General features: G+C 46.1%; 1 protein-coding gene across 11 annotated transcripts in view; it reads right to left on the bottom strand.

The window, feature by feature from the left end:
• Pknox2 (PBX/knotted 1 homeobox 2) overlaps nucleotides 1–15230 on the bottom strand; it is a 257000-nt gene that overhangs the window by 168723 nt on the left and 73047 nt on the right. The window contains exon 1 of one of the 11 annotated variants that reach the window (XM_074066462.1): nucleotides 13112–13338. The exons of the other annotated variants lie outside the window; for them this stretch is intronic. The gene's annotated coding sequence lies outside the window, so the exon portion shown is untranslated. Of the gene's footprint in view, nucleotides 1–13111; nucleotides 13339–15230 lie in introns of those variants that run through there. 11 annotated transcript variants of the gene reach the window in all.

The raw sequence follows: 15230 nt of genomic DNA, 5'->3' as shown, positions 1-15230 counted from the left end.
CATCTACAAAATGGAGATGAGTGGCCACTAATCTGGAATGTCTGTTGGACCACAAATTTAAAAAAGATAGTACTATGTATTGTTCACTGTTATATCCCCAATATTTAGCTGAACACAGGTCAGCCTTCAATAAATGAACAAAATGATATTTTGCTTGTTTGTTCTGTTACTTTGGATGGAACCCAGGGCCTATTCCATGTGATCCAAGTGATCTACCACTAAGCTACACCTCCAGCCCAACAAAGTGACATTCCTGGATTCTAAGACTTCTTACCCTACACTGCCTATTTTTGGGCACTAGACAGGCCAGTCTCCCATTTCCTTGGACTCAGGAAGTCTGAGAGCCTCATTGGACCTCAGACTTAGAATTCACTTGACATTTTTCTCAGTGTTAGGGAAAGCAAGGTGAAAGCAGGGCTCAGCTCTGGAGCAGGAGGAAAAAGAGAGCTGGCCAGAGTGGGTAGAGGACTCTGTGTTGCCCACCTACACATGCAGCTCTTCCTTTCAGCTGTGACCCAATCTGGAAGATAGGCAGTGTCATAAAGTGATCGTGACTGCCAAAACTGTATAGGATATTGATAAATATTCCAAAGGAGCCTCTGAGTTAGGCAAGGAAGAACTGACTGCTCTCTTCATTTTATAGATATGATAGCTGAAGCTCAGGAAGGGAAAATCACTTACCCAAGGTCAAATACCCTAGGTATTTGTGACTAGGCTACAAAACCAAGACCTCTGGCTTCAAGAGTTAGTACAATTTAGTTGCCCCTTGGAAGCCTGAGAGATTAGTTACAGGACCCCTCATGGATACCAAACTGTGGATGCTTAAGACCCTTTTGTGAATAAAATGGTGTAGTCTTTGCATATAACCTACTCGCATTCTCTCGTATACTTTAAATCATCTCTAGATTGTATACAATACCTATTACAATGCAAATGCTATGTAAATAGTTGTTATACTGTACTGTTTAGAGAATAATGACAAAGAAAAGAATTCTGTACATGTTCAGTACAGACACCATTTTTTTCTGAATATTTTTCATCCTTAGTTAGTTGAATCTGCAGATGCAGAGGCCACGGATACCAGGAGCTGACTATATCTCTTTCCTCCCATTTTTCTCCCTTAGCTGCCCTCGTTGGGTGCCTCGGGACTGTGACAGAGCCCTGATTCCACAAGCCCAGGAGAGAGCTGCTAAAGAGGTGACTCCACTCATCCTCTGGAGAGCAGAATCTTTAGTTACCCACAGTGGTGTTGGGAGAGTGGCAATCAGAGCATGATTTGAGATTTGGGGAGATGAAAAAACCATTGGTGCCTTTTATACTTGAATATTTAAAGACACATTTTATTCTCTGTAAAAAAAAAAAAAACTCTTTGGAAATTGCCCCAGTGCTAACTCTTTGCTGAAGCCATCAGATGTGCACACCTCTTCACTCCAGTTGTCTAATAGGGTAAGTGCTGTGTGTCTCCATCCCCGTTTGTTTTTCTTGATGTGTGCTTTCTTCAGGTTCTGGTTGCTGGAGGAAGCTTGGTGTTACATAAGCACCTCATCAGAGTAAGCATTCAGCCAGATGCCTATTCCAACTCAGGAAGAGTACTTACCTCAGCCCCCACATTTTCCTAGGGTACAGAGAGAGATTTTGTTCCTGACAACTGTTCCCTTATTACCAGGAAGGACCCCAGGGGTGTTAAATCCAACCTAGACCTATCTGCTATCTGGGCAGCTTGCTTCTCTGGTAATGGAGAAGGGAGCAGGGGGTCTTTTACTTTGGCCACCAGGGTCCCCCTTGAGCATGCAGGCTTCTCTGACAGAATTTATTTATTCACAGAGCACCTACTGTGTGCCAGCTGCTGTGTTGGATGCCCAGGATGTAAAGAAGAGGAAGCCAAGCTTCCTTCCTTGGAAAACCCAAAGTAGAGCCGAGGTGACAGACATGCAAAGAAATAACAGCAAGTCAGCAGGGCTCTAACTGAGCAACGTAAGTATTCTTGGAATCAGAGAGGAAAGAAATACTAGCTCTATCCAGGACAGTGCTTTGCACAGCACCTGGAACGACCTGTGAACCTGAAGACAGTAGGGCAATCTGCGAGGTGCGGACAGAGCCAAGTCTCCTCTCCTAGGCCTCAGAGGTACCCAGGCTGGCTATAGTCTGGATAGGCTCCTCTTTCCTTTATTCCAAAAAGGAAACTAAAGGCTGAGACATCCTGGTTATTTCTCTTTGTGCTTCAGTTTCTTCATTTTTATCATGGAGACAATAATAATGACATCTAAATAATAATGATAACAATAATGACATCTATGCAATAGGACTGATAGAAACTAAAGGAAATAACTGCATGCAACTCTATGAAAGCGCACCTGGGATAAACGACCTTGATAAACGTCAGCAAGTGTCACTGTGATTTTTACTTCTATTATACCATTGATGTTGGCAAGCTTCTAAGGACCCTAAAGAAAACACCTAAGAGACGTAAGGGCACTTCTAGTTGTATGAAAATTCTTCACTTCCAACCCAAACATATCAGAATGGCCTTCCTATTCTTTCTTGATCCTGAACTGAAAACTTCTTTAGAAGAGGCAGCCCACTGGCATGGTTGCTGCTGGGGGAACACTCAAAGGCCTTAGCATCAGCCATACTCCAGGGGCAGAAGTCAGAGCTTATAGGTGACCTGATCAGTTCAGTGCTCAGTGCACAGAGGTGCCTTGAAAGAGTGAGCTGATGGTAAAGCTGCTGGGAGTCCTTAGCTATTATTGGTGATAGTTATCAAGGTGCCAGCATCTGCTGGGATTTGAGCCTGGTAGTCCCAGAGCCAGTGGGGGTTACATGGACTTCTCATTGAGTCACACCTTGTCCTGATTTCAGGACACTGCCACACATTCATCCAGTTGCCCAAGCCAGAAACCTAGACGTCTTCCTCCATGATCTCTCTTCCTCCCATCACCCCCATTCCAAGCTTGTCATTTCTCCATCTGGGCCCCTCACAAATTGAGATAGCCCTCCCTGTCTCCATGGCACTGTCTCCAGGTAGGTCATCATTCTCTCTTGCAACAACTCCCTATAAGGTCTAGCGATGGAGAATTTCTCTCTCTCTTTCTCTCTCTCTCTCCCGTCAGTCTCTCAGGAGTATGGCCTTCAAGGCCCTCCTGGATCTCAAGCCCCACCTCTCACCACAGCCTGTCCCACACAACGCAGCTGCCAGATGGAAAATTTTGCATTTTTCCCTCACCTGCCAAGCTATCTTTGGCTACCAGTACTTGATTCATGAAGTTCCCTCTGCCTGGAGTTATTCCACTATCCCCTTAAAACTTGGCTAACTCCTCATCCTCCAGGTATCAGCCCAGACCACTTTGCCTCTAGAAGCCTCCCTCAATCCCATGAGATTTTCTGAGGTGCCCTCCTGGCTGCTCACAGTGTCTGCCTGTGCCTGATTACAGCACTTAACATATTGTAGGAGGCGCCTGCTTACGAATCATCTGTCTCAATTTCTCCAAAAGGGCATATCCCCAGCCTGACTAATGCCTGAACACAGTGGACAATAAACATGTGCTGAATGAATGACAGAAGACAAATAAATAGAAAATGAGGAAGTGAATAAATGAATGAGTCAGAATGTATAAACCAAGAAGGACTTAATTCACACAAAATAATGCAGAACAGGAGGGCATCCCCACAGTGGCATTTGAGCACAAAATGCAGGAGGTAAAGACAGGATGGAGGCAAGAAGAGGTTTGGAGGGTTAATCCAGCAGGCACTGAGCAAAAGAGGAAGGGGTGGAGACTGGCAGAAAGGCAGGGGAGGATATGTGCATGGAGGGCCCCTTTCCATCCTGCTCCCTTGTGTCCCATCTGCATAAATCCCATCTACCTGAGAACAGAGTCTCTTCAATAAGGGGACTTCTACTATTTCATAAACTTTCTTTAAATTAAAATCCAGGCAACGCACACACATACACATATACCCCACAGACATCTTCGTTGCTGAAAAGTTGCTCCCTATAAAATAAAAGAAGCTGTTTAAATGTCTTCCTTCCAAGCTAGCCCCACAGAGCTAGAGCTGAGAATACATTAGCCTTTAATGAAGTGAGACTCTCATCTTGCAGGAGACACCTCATTTAGCGCAATTGTTTCAGAGCCATTACAGAAAGACAATTACAAGGAAGCGGGGAGAGTAATTGGAAATGCTGGCAGGAGTTGGGCGAAATGATAATAAATAAAAATATTCAACCTAATAAGCTTCCAGGAGGGGGTGGGATGAAGAAAATCAACATAATTAGAACTGAACCTTAGCAAGGAAAAACAGACAGCAGGGTGGCAAGTGCTCAACTTGTACAGGAAGAAAGAAGTCACATGCTGTCGACCAAGTTGGGGGGCTGCAGGCTGCTGGCCCCTCCTGGAAGCTACTGGAGGGCAAAAGGGGTGCCCACAGCCCAGAGCCGACTGACAGCCCAGTGTGTGCTAATCCTGGCCACAGAAATCTGGGTGTGTGTAAAAGGCAGGCCCAGCCTGGCACGGCCGGGGGTCCCCCATATGCTGAGATGAGACAGAGGGAGGAGCCTCCACCCAACCCTGATTCTGTTGCTACTGATGTCTGTTGGTACAACCATAGGCAAGAGCCGCCAACTTTCTGGGCCCCAGTTTTCTCATCTTGGCATGTGCCTATCTCTCTCTGTTGGCTTGTCCTCCTCTCATGTTTACCCCTTATCTGATAGGTCTCCTTTTTGGTTCTGAAATTTCAACACGGGAGCCTAGAAGTTAAGCTTATCAACCCAACCTGAGTACCAATGATATAAAAAAATCGTTCCTGATCCCTCTCTCCTTCCTCCAGGGAGTGCTGACCCTCCAGTTTACCCTGGGCCCTGGATGTCCCCAGTGAGGTCCAGCACAGTTCCTATGCCACATTTGCATTTGTATAGGGCCCCGTCTTCCTAAAAGGCCATGAGCACTGCAGCATCTGAAGGAGAAATGTTATGAGGCCCAGGATTGGTTTCCAAATGACCCAGTTGAATAGGGGAGGCTGATCATTGCCTAGGCTGGGAAATATATACAAGGAGTTCATGATCTACTGTTTGTCCTGTTTTTTTGAAATCTGTTTGAAAATTACATTCAGAAAATTTCTTGTCTGGTTGTTTTGTTTATTTTGCCAAAAAGGAATGTAAGTAACTTGAGATCAAGGGACCTCACATTTGTTACCCGGGTACCCAAGCTGGAATCTGGTATACAACAGGCACATATTTGTTTACTTGCTGCATGATGGTTACTTAGTAAGCTCATCAAGTTTATTGTCTGGAAGTAAACAATGGAGGATTAAGTCAAAATCAAATTAGAAAACTTTAAAAGATTCTTCAATAGTCAGTCAAATCAAATCAATATAATTCCAACCACACTTATCTGTGAGCGCCAGCAATGTTGCCAGTCCCTAAACAGTCACAGGGGAGTAGGATTCCCCATGTTCCTTTCCTTAAGGACTTTGCCATCTAGGCCATTAGGCATGAGGCAAGGTCACAATAGGAGGCATTTGTCCACAGACACTAGTCTCACCTCCCGGACATGAGCACTAGATTTAGAGGCACTGGTGGGTCAGGGACCTAAGTCCATGGTCACTGGATGTTCTCACAACTCACTGTCCTTACAACAGTAAATAATTTTAATATACCCGCAAGATATACACACTAAATATACATGTGTGAATATGAATATGGCTATACACAAGTTAGACACACTACCAATATAGGATATACTTTATAGAACCCATTCAAAAATGGAGGTCTAACTAGGATAAGATTTTTTAAAAATATAGATAAATGAAGTTGAGTTATTTTCTTCTCTTATTCCAATGGCCCATCTTATTTTTTCTGTATTGGGGACTTTGCATGTACAGTGTCAGTATCCTGGGACCTGACAGGCCTGCCACACAAAAGTAATTCCAGTCCTCTCAGTATACCAGACAGAATTTAACACCTGTTTTCTCTTGCTGGTCACAGCATCCAGTTTCTAGCAACTGTGACAAGACACCTCAGGTCCATTAGAACCTTAGGGCAGAAAACTCAAAGCCAAGGATGTGAGGAGACCCCAGGAGCCTCCCTGTCAAATAAATTAGGAGTAGCAACCTGTTCATTCTTCCATTCAGCAAGCATGTATCATTAGTTAGAATGTGCCGGCCTTGCCAGCTGGAGTGAAGGCTACAGAACCATCAGTTGTGGACCATGCGGTACCCCAGCCCAGTGGAAAAGGACAAGCACAGAGCTACCTGCAATGCAGTATCAGGAAGTTCAGGCCAGGCAGGGGCTGTGAAGGGAGAAATTGATTTCTAGAAGGGTCTAAGAAGATTTTGTGGAAGAAGTGGCATGGGAACTAGGGAAGATAGGCAGGATTTGGCCATGCAGAGAGAAAAGACTTTGAGAACAGAAATGTGCAAAGTTACAGGGGCAACACATTAAGGGGCCAGTCTTCTATGCCTATTCTACTTCCAAATGGAGATCCCATGTCCTGAGGAAGGGTGGGAGAGGGTGAATACTTAGTAAAATAGCAGAAAGAGACAGGGAAGGGCTCACAGACTGAATACCTGGAAACTAAAGATGGAGACTGCTCTTCTCACAGTCTTCACCCAACATGCCAGTAGTGGAGGAAGCTGCTGAAGCTGTCCAACAAAATAAGTCTTTATTGATTGCTGAGGCTAATGAGGAAGATATTCTAATAACAGAGTGGACATTCTCCTTTGCTGGGGAGAGATTAAGCATGATATGTCCTGCAGGTGAGACAGAAGAGATGACCCCAATCCCATGCTGGTTCTAGAATTCCATACTCTTCCCTCTGGAACCCTTTACTGAAGCTGAGACATCACAAGTAGACAGAATTGAAACTCCATGTGATGACATCATAGAAAGATGCCTAGTGCACGCTGGGCACTCAGGACAGATGAAGCCTAACACAGAGAAACGGAGTTCTCACCAGCTAAGTGAGATAGTGGAGAGCATTCTAGGCAAAAAAACCCTATGTGTAGCACAAAAGGGTGCTGAAACCCAAAATCCTTCTAGGAAGGCAGATGGTCCTAGGATCTGGCAATCCCAAAGAAAGCAGGAACTATTGGGCTCCTGAGAAAAGACAGAGAGGCCCTGGTATGAGGGCACCCTCAGGATGACTCCACTGTGCCTAGTGTTGAGTACTACATAACAGTCAGTGCTTAATAAATGTGTTTTGATTGTAGATTGTCATTTCTTGGAAGTAAGGGCTGGGATAAGCAATTCATTCTTATAAAGCCCCAGGCAGTGCCACACGCTGAGATGCATTTATTAAAGTCTTTTGATGGAGAGGGAGGGGAAAGAAGAAGAAAGGGAAGGGGGAGAGCTGAAATAAGTGTGGCCATCCTTTCTTCCACAGCTCCCAGTGCACAGGATGGAAGCCCAGAGTAGTATACGAGAAGGTAGACAGGAGTGGTAGAAAACAGGAGAACTCACACCAATGGCCTGAGTCACTAACCAGGATCAAGCATATCTATCATTTCCTTTAATTTCTCCAGGATCCTGTGAGATGAGATTATTACTACTCTGTAACAGATAGGGAAACTAAGGCTAAGACAGGTCATGTCTGGTGAGAGGGGAAAGTGAGAGAGCAGGAATTTGAACTGGAATCCATTGCTCCCCCATTGCAGTCTCTCCCTCCAGACAGAGGCAGGGAAGGCTGTGGGAGGAGGAGGGTGGATACCAGCAGGACTTGGTGGTCCAGGCCCAGGTACCCTCATGGCTATTCTGCAGCCATCTGTAGATAAAACACCAGGAGCTGATGAGGAACTTCCCTCTCCCCGACCTCAGAAGGTCTGGGTGTCCCATGGCCCAGGCTAGAGATGGCAGCTTGTCCTCTAGGACCCGGAGGGTTCTGTGATAAGGACAGCTTGGTGGCTCACATCTATAATCCTTTCTACTTGGGAGGCAGAGATCAGGAGACTTGTAGTTCAAAGCCAGCCTAGGCAAATAGTTCCCAAGACTCTATCTCAAAAAAACTTGAGTGGCTCAAGTGGTAGAGCGCCTGCCTAGCAAGTGTGAGGTCCTGAATTCAAACCCCAGTACTGCCAAGAGACAAAAAAAAAAAAAAAATCCTTAGTAGATGAGTCCACAACAACATTCACCTACTTCCCACCCTGGATCCTTGCTCCAGGTTGATTTTACATTTTTGCCTCCAGAAGGGTGGTGTCCATGCTAAAAGACCTCTGAGGTCTCCCATTCCCTGACATTGCAACCCTCCTGGGAGCTAGGAGATTCAAATTCCAGCTTGGCCTCCTCACTAGACCCTCTGTGTCTTAGGCAAGTTGTTGCCTCCTCTGAACCTCAGTTTCCCCATTGAGAGCTGAGAAATTCAGTGACCTATAATATATCTCAAGCAACCTATGAACCTCTTCATCACTCCCCAGACTTCTTTACCTTTTTCTCCCTGCCCCCAGCCCCCAAAAGCCTGGGCTTCTTTCCTCTGGTGAGTTGGCTGCAGGCCAAATCTGGCTATCACAGGTCCCTGGGAATCCTAGGCTAAGTCATTTTAAGAGTGGCAGGTCCTCTGTACAACCAGGCCCTGGGTCAGGGGATCAGGGCAAGCATCAAGGATCCTGATCCAAAGCCAATCCCTAATCCCAGTTATTTGGGAGGCAGAGATTGGGAGGATCACAGTTGGTAACAAAAAGTTAGCAAGACTTCCAAATAAGCTGCAAGTGTGGAACACACCTGTAAGCCTAGCAATGCAGGAGGCACAGGTAGGTGGACTGTGGGCCTAGGCTAGCCCAAGTTAAAAAAAGCAAGACCCTATCTAAAAAAATAAACTAAAGCCAGGTGTCAATAGCTCATGCCTAGCTACAATCCTAGCTACTTGGGAAGCTGTGATTGGGAGAATCAAGGTTCAAGATCAACCCAAGCAAATAGTTCATGAGATCTGCCCCCCATCTCCAAAATAACCAGAGAAAAAGACTAGAGGTGTGGCACAAGCAATAGAGCACCTGCATTTGCAAGCATGAACCCATGAGTTCAAACTCCAGTCACACCAAAAAAAATAAATAAATAACAATGATAACAACTTAAAGCCAAAAGGACTGGCAGTGTGGTTCAAGTAGCAGAGAGCTTGCATAGCAAGTGGAAGGCCCAGAGTTCAAACCCCAGTACCACCAAAATAAAAAAACAGCCAATCCCAAGGGCTTCATTTGGGAGAGATGCCCCCAGGGCAGCAGAAAACAGTCTTTGGAGTCATGGAAACTTGAGTACAAATCCTACCTGCTCCACTTTCTAGCAGGAGCCCATGGCTTTGTCTTCTGAGCTGTGGCTCCCTGATTCATTCTCTCTCAGAGGGCTGGTAAGAGATGCTGCACTCACAGTGCTGTCCCACAGAAAGGCTATTCTTCTGCCATTCCTTCTGGATTAGTATGATAACAGGACTCCTAAAGTACTTGACAGTTGCAGGAATTACATGGTAGAAGGGATGAGAAGCTGCCTCCCATGCTCAGCCAGTCACCAAGGCTGAGCAGTTTCATGATGGAAAAACTCACCTTCCAGCAGGGAAGGGCTCCCCCAGGGAGAGATGCAGGTGGGTCACTTGAGTGTGATACACTTTTGATTTTTTTAATTGGGTTTAAAGTTTAAAAAAAAAATGACAGTAAACTCCTGCTTCCCTCTGCAGGTACTTGGCCCCAGGTGGGGACCAGGGATATTAATTAAACTCACCCAGTCTCCCTCATAAGATCAGGCGGTTCAAGCCCCAGGCACTGTCCCACACCCCTCCGAGGAGTATCCTGTACCAGAAAGTGGCTCCTTGCAAGTCCCATTCTGGAGATGGATCTGCCTGTGGGCCAACCTCACAGGCACTCTGTCCTCCCCCAGTTGCCCACCCCAACCTAACCTAATTCAGTCCTAAGTATTCCTAAGGTGCCTTCCAATTTCCCACTGTAATAAATGGCACAGAATGCAAATGGAGGTGGATGTGGGACACAGATGTTTGCACTAATTTAATTGAGGGAACACCTTGGATTAAACACTTTGCAAAACACTCACAAATAGGTTCAGTGCATTCGGTAATGAAAAGCCTCCCAGCCCCCTGGCACTTTGCTGAGGCTGCCTGGAGCTGGGAGTGGGAGGGCCTGGGGGGAGAAACTCAGAGCGGGCAGGAGCAAGGGCCTTGAACCCAAGAGAGGGCCAGGAAGCCAGGCCCTGGTGGGGTTTCCAGCAGATCCTCCACCAGCTGGGGCCCACCCAGCACAGACAGAATCTGGAAGGGGTGGGGATGAGGTAAGCAGCATCTGTCTCCTCAGGTGGGCAGCTGCTCACCCTAGGGGTCAGCCACGGCAGATGATCTCCATGCACAGGGTGCAGCTACAACCTGGAGGCCTCTGCCCAGCTAGTTGAAGTCAGTCACCCACCTGTATGGGATCTGAGTCTCTGGCACCTACCTGCATGATGTTGGGAGGGAGACAGACATCAATAGTCCCAGGCACATTGTGATAATTGCCCTCAGGGAGGTATACTTGGTCACTTGGGAGCCTGGAGATGGGGTAGCAACTTGGCATGAAGGGGGTCAAAAGACCAGTGGAGGTAAAGCAGGGTGGTATATGCACTTGAGAGGTAGAAGCAGGAGGATCGGGGGTCTAGGAGATCCTGGGCTATATAGAGAGACCCTGTCAAAAAAAAAATTTGGACATTCATGCCTGTAATTCTAGCTATTTAGGAGGCAGAGATCAGGAGGATCACGGTTCAAAGCCAGGTAAATAGTTCACAAGACCCTATCTCAAAAAAAAACCATCACAGAAAAAGGCTGGTGGAGTTGCTTGAGATGTAGGCCCTGAGTTCAAACCTCAGTACCACAAAAAACAAACAAACAAAAAACACCACTACCAACAATACAAAGGACCAGTGGGAAAAGGGCAAATGGCATTCTTAGCAAAAGGAATAGCCTATGCAAAGATAACGCCACATGAAAGCTTAGGCAAGAGACTCAGAAGAGAATATTCACACGGCCCCATGCCCATTTGAGGGGCAGGTGACATTAAATGAAATGGGCTACTTTCACCAGATTCCTCTTCCCATCTCAGTGATAATCAACCAAAGGGAAGAGGGAAGGAGTCTCTGGGCCAAGACCTCAGTCCCAGAAAGTTCCCATGGTAGGGAAAATCTAACAACCTCTTATACTTGTTCAGTGCTTTATAATTTATAAAACACCTTCACATCTCACAATCCTTCACCACAACCCTTCCAAAAATTCAGAACACCATGTATAATTATTCTTACTTCCTAGATGAGAAAATGAAACCCCAAGTTCCCAGCTAAGTATATGACAGAGCCAGGGATCAAACCCAGTCTGTCCCACACACTTGTTCCATTCTTCATCATACATTTGCTGAGTGTTTATTGAGCATCTACTGTGTACTTAGAAACACTAAACTCAGAGCATAGCATGGTGGGGCTATTCAGATGATCACAAGCCTAAATAAAGAGACAACCCACAGACAGACATCACTGGACCAAAAAGCAATAGGTGGAGAACTACAACTAAGAAACCAAAAAAAGACACAATGCTATTTTCTTGAAAACCTGCTACACACACATACACACACACACACATACACACACACACACATACACACACACACACACACACACACACACACACACACACACACACACGTGAAGATCCCAACCATTTCTCCTAGGCTAAACCTCCCCATGATAGAACCACAGTCTCCACCCATGTCATTCCTGCTATCGGCTGGGCAAGCCCAGAACAACCCAAAACCAGCATCAGGAGGCTACCCTTGGATCCTGTGCTTCCCTTAGCCACAAGCAACACAGACCCACAGTCACACACAAGCAGCCTGGAACACACATGAGCCTGGTGACACAGGGTACAGGGGAGTGGAAACTTCCAGGGTGGCTAAGTATCTAGCATGATGGATGGATGGATAGAAAAAGGGTGGGAAAGGGAGGGAGAAGCACAGGAGCATTCACCTTACAAATAGAACCTCTGGAGGCTGCCATGGGCCAAGTCCTCCAATGAGGACAAGGAGCCTCAGTTCCCTCTGCTAAAATAATAGCTACCCTGTAGGGTCCACATGTAAAATGAGACACTAGCACACTGGGTGCAGGGCCCAGTGCACAGAAGGGGATGGAGACAGGAAGTGCTTTTCCACCTGTGAAATAAAGATGACAGCGGGGCAAGCAAACCTGCATGGTCTCAGCAGAAATCAGCTCCTGACCCTTATCATCATCATCCCCCAGTGGAGGACTTACTAAAGAGTGCCCTCCATCACTCCACCCTTTCTCCTTGGCTCATCCATTCATCCTTTCACTCAATCAACCTGGCAGGGGGCCTGTTATGGCCAAGCACAATTCTAGGGGTTGGGATTAAGGAAGAATGAGATTCTATCCTTAATCTGGATAACTGTGGTCCTACGACGGTCTACAGGGAAAGAAGGTATGCAAGTAGCAGTGTGGGGTGGCAGAGGAGGAAAGACCCAGGGGAAGCAGCCACAGAAGAGGTATTACAGTAGCAGCAGGGGCTGCTCATAAAGGATATTCCAGACAGAGAAGCAGCACATGCAAAGGCCCCAAGATGTAAAAGTATACAGAGAACAGGGAGCAACTGCATAATCCAGTGCAGCAGGAATCTCAGGTATATGAGTATGCCATATGTCTAAGTGTCTGTATGCATAGGGAGGAGGGAACATCTAGGGTAGAGAGGAGGAGATGAAAATGGAAAAGTGGATCAGGGTTGAACCATACATCCCAAGGTCAGTCAGGCCAGGGATGTTGACCTTCATTCTGTCAAGAGTAAAAAGCCACTGAGATTGGTCCAGCACAAGAGTGACACAGTCACATAGACTTGTCCCAACTTATTCACAGCAAATCCATCCCAAGACTCTCATTGGATACCTGAAGCCATGGATAGGAACAAACTCAATATATATTTTATGTTTTCCTGTTCATACACACCTATGATAGTTTAGTTTATAAACTAGGCACAATAAGAGATTAATAGTAATTAATAAAATAAGCAACTATAACTTTATTACACAATATTACCATATACTGTAATATTTAATATTTATTACACAATATTACCATATACTGTAATAAAAGTCATTCAGAACTTACAAATTGACCCAGCTATCACAGGCACAGAACTGGGCTCCTCCACATATAGGAAGCTCTCCTTGTCTAGCTCTGATGATGAATGAATCTGATGAGGATGTCTCCTCTTTGATCCAGTATCCCTGGAGAAATGACCAATTTAGGAGGAACTTCTCCTCTTTGAAGAGTCAGACTGGCTAGCTAACTGCAAAAGCAAGGGGAGGGGTCCCACAATCAACCCAACACTGACTCTCCCCCCACCCCAAACCAGGACTGCTGGGAACACAGGTTGGAAATCTTTTGAAACCTCCTTCAGAGCCTCAAATCATAGTTCTCCCTAGGAATTGGGATGAATTTGAGAATGAATTTTATATTGGTGGAGGGAAGGGCCAGGAGCTATGAAGGGAGAGAAAAGAGAGAAACCCCTTCTGCTAAAGGAAGAGTTTTGACTAGCTACATTTCCATGAACAAGACAAAGGCGAGTTGGGTGGGTGGCACAGGCCTGAAGTTTCCAAACCCTGCTCAAAGCTGCATGAACAGGATGGGCTCTCCCTCCCTTCCAAGCCCCTCTCCAGAAAGGTTTACAGAGAAGGCTCCAAATAGCCCTTCTCCTGCAGGCATAGTCACACCAACTGAAAGGAGATTTAATTAGCAAAATCTCGTTAGGCAAACGAAATTATCCGTAAGACAATACTCTTCTGGACAGGGGGTATGATTAAACAAAGCCATTAATTGAGAGAGTCAGGCTGGCAGCTCCCGGGATGCGTTCATCTCCGGGCAGGCAGGCTCCACTCTGCCTCCTTGGGCCAGGGGAACAGACTTGGCCTTATCCCCCGCCTGGCCCACCTCCTCCCCGCTTCATCTCCGCTTTTCCGGGTGGGGTGGAGGGCTCAGTTAGGGCTGCAGACCCCGGCATCTCATCAGCGGCCTCTCCGCTGCCAGATTCCAGCTAAAGTGCCTTGATTGCATAATGTCTATTTGCATAATGTAAATTGCAATCTCCTAGCTCGGGAGGCAGGAATCACAGAACAGCCATTATTTTTTACCACTCCACAAAAATTCTACATTTAGAAAGCAGATTTGCAGCTCAGAAAGCCGTATAAATCTGAATCCGCCAGAAACGCCATTAAATCACACCAATTAAGCTGGACCCACGAAGAGCCCCTGTCACTGCTCTCTGTACACTCAAGGACTCCCAGCTCAGATGGAGACCAAGAGACACTGGAGGCTGTGGCAGCAGGGCTGGAGGCAGGTGCTGGCAGAAAAAGGCAGGGAATTCTGTCTTACAGACCTGAGCGCATCCCCAAGCACAGGCTCCCAACAAGATCTGGTGGAGTAAGGAGAGAGGGGAATAGAACTAGTCCATTTTTTCTAGGCTGTTTGCCTGATTTCTGTGGGCAGGCACACTGTCTGCAGACTTTTCATTTATGAAGAAGGAGAACGTGTGTGAGCGTGAATCTTCATCTTTAGCAAAAGTAATGGGAGAACCTAGCAAGGTACTTTCACGTGGAGGTAAAATCTCTACCCCTCTACCAGCTCATCAAAAACCTTTTCTTTCTCTCCCATGTCCCCTCTAGTCAAGGAAAAGGAAAGACAAGGATAAACCCAAAAGTAGACTGGGCTGGACTAGCTGGATTCTGAGTTACTTTAAGAGCCGTTTCCAGGGGTCACTGCGGAGAGGGGTGAGACACAAGGTCTAGAACAAGAGGCATTTCCTTGAGTAACTGCCTAAGACTCCTGCTTCTCCAAAGCAGTTCACCTGGTGACTCTTTTGTCTTTTTATTGCTCATTCAATATTCATTTGTCAAAGGGCAAGATGCTAATGTGTATTATTAAAATATCAATAGTTTATGAGTGAACTTTTATGGCAAGTATAGTTAAAGGCAAGATTCTTGACCACCTCTGTCAGAGGCAATGTTAAGAAATAATTTTTCTTCCCTACTCTACTTTTTCTTTACTTACTGGGTGAATGAATGGCTAGATCATTATTTGGTACCTACTGTGTGCCAGGAATAGTTATCAGTGCATTCACAACAGGGCTTCTTTGAATCCCCATAGCAGTCTTGAGAAGTGTACACAACCTCATTTCCCTTCTAGACATCAGGAATCCAAAGATCCAAGAAAGGTGTCCATAATCACAATG

Source organism: Castor canadensis, chromosome 2, assembly GCF_047511655.1.
Source record: "Castor canadensis chromosome 2, mCasCan1.hap1v2, whole genome shotgun sequence".
NCBI lineage: Eukaryota > Metazoa > Chordata > Mammalia > Rodentia > Castoridae > Castor > Castor canadensis.
Note: the sequence above shows the minus strand (reverse complement) of the source record. Positions and strands in the feature narration are given on the sequence as shown.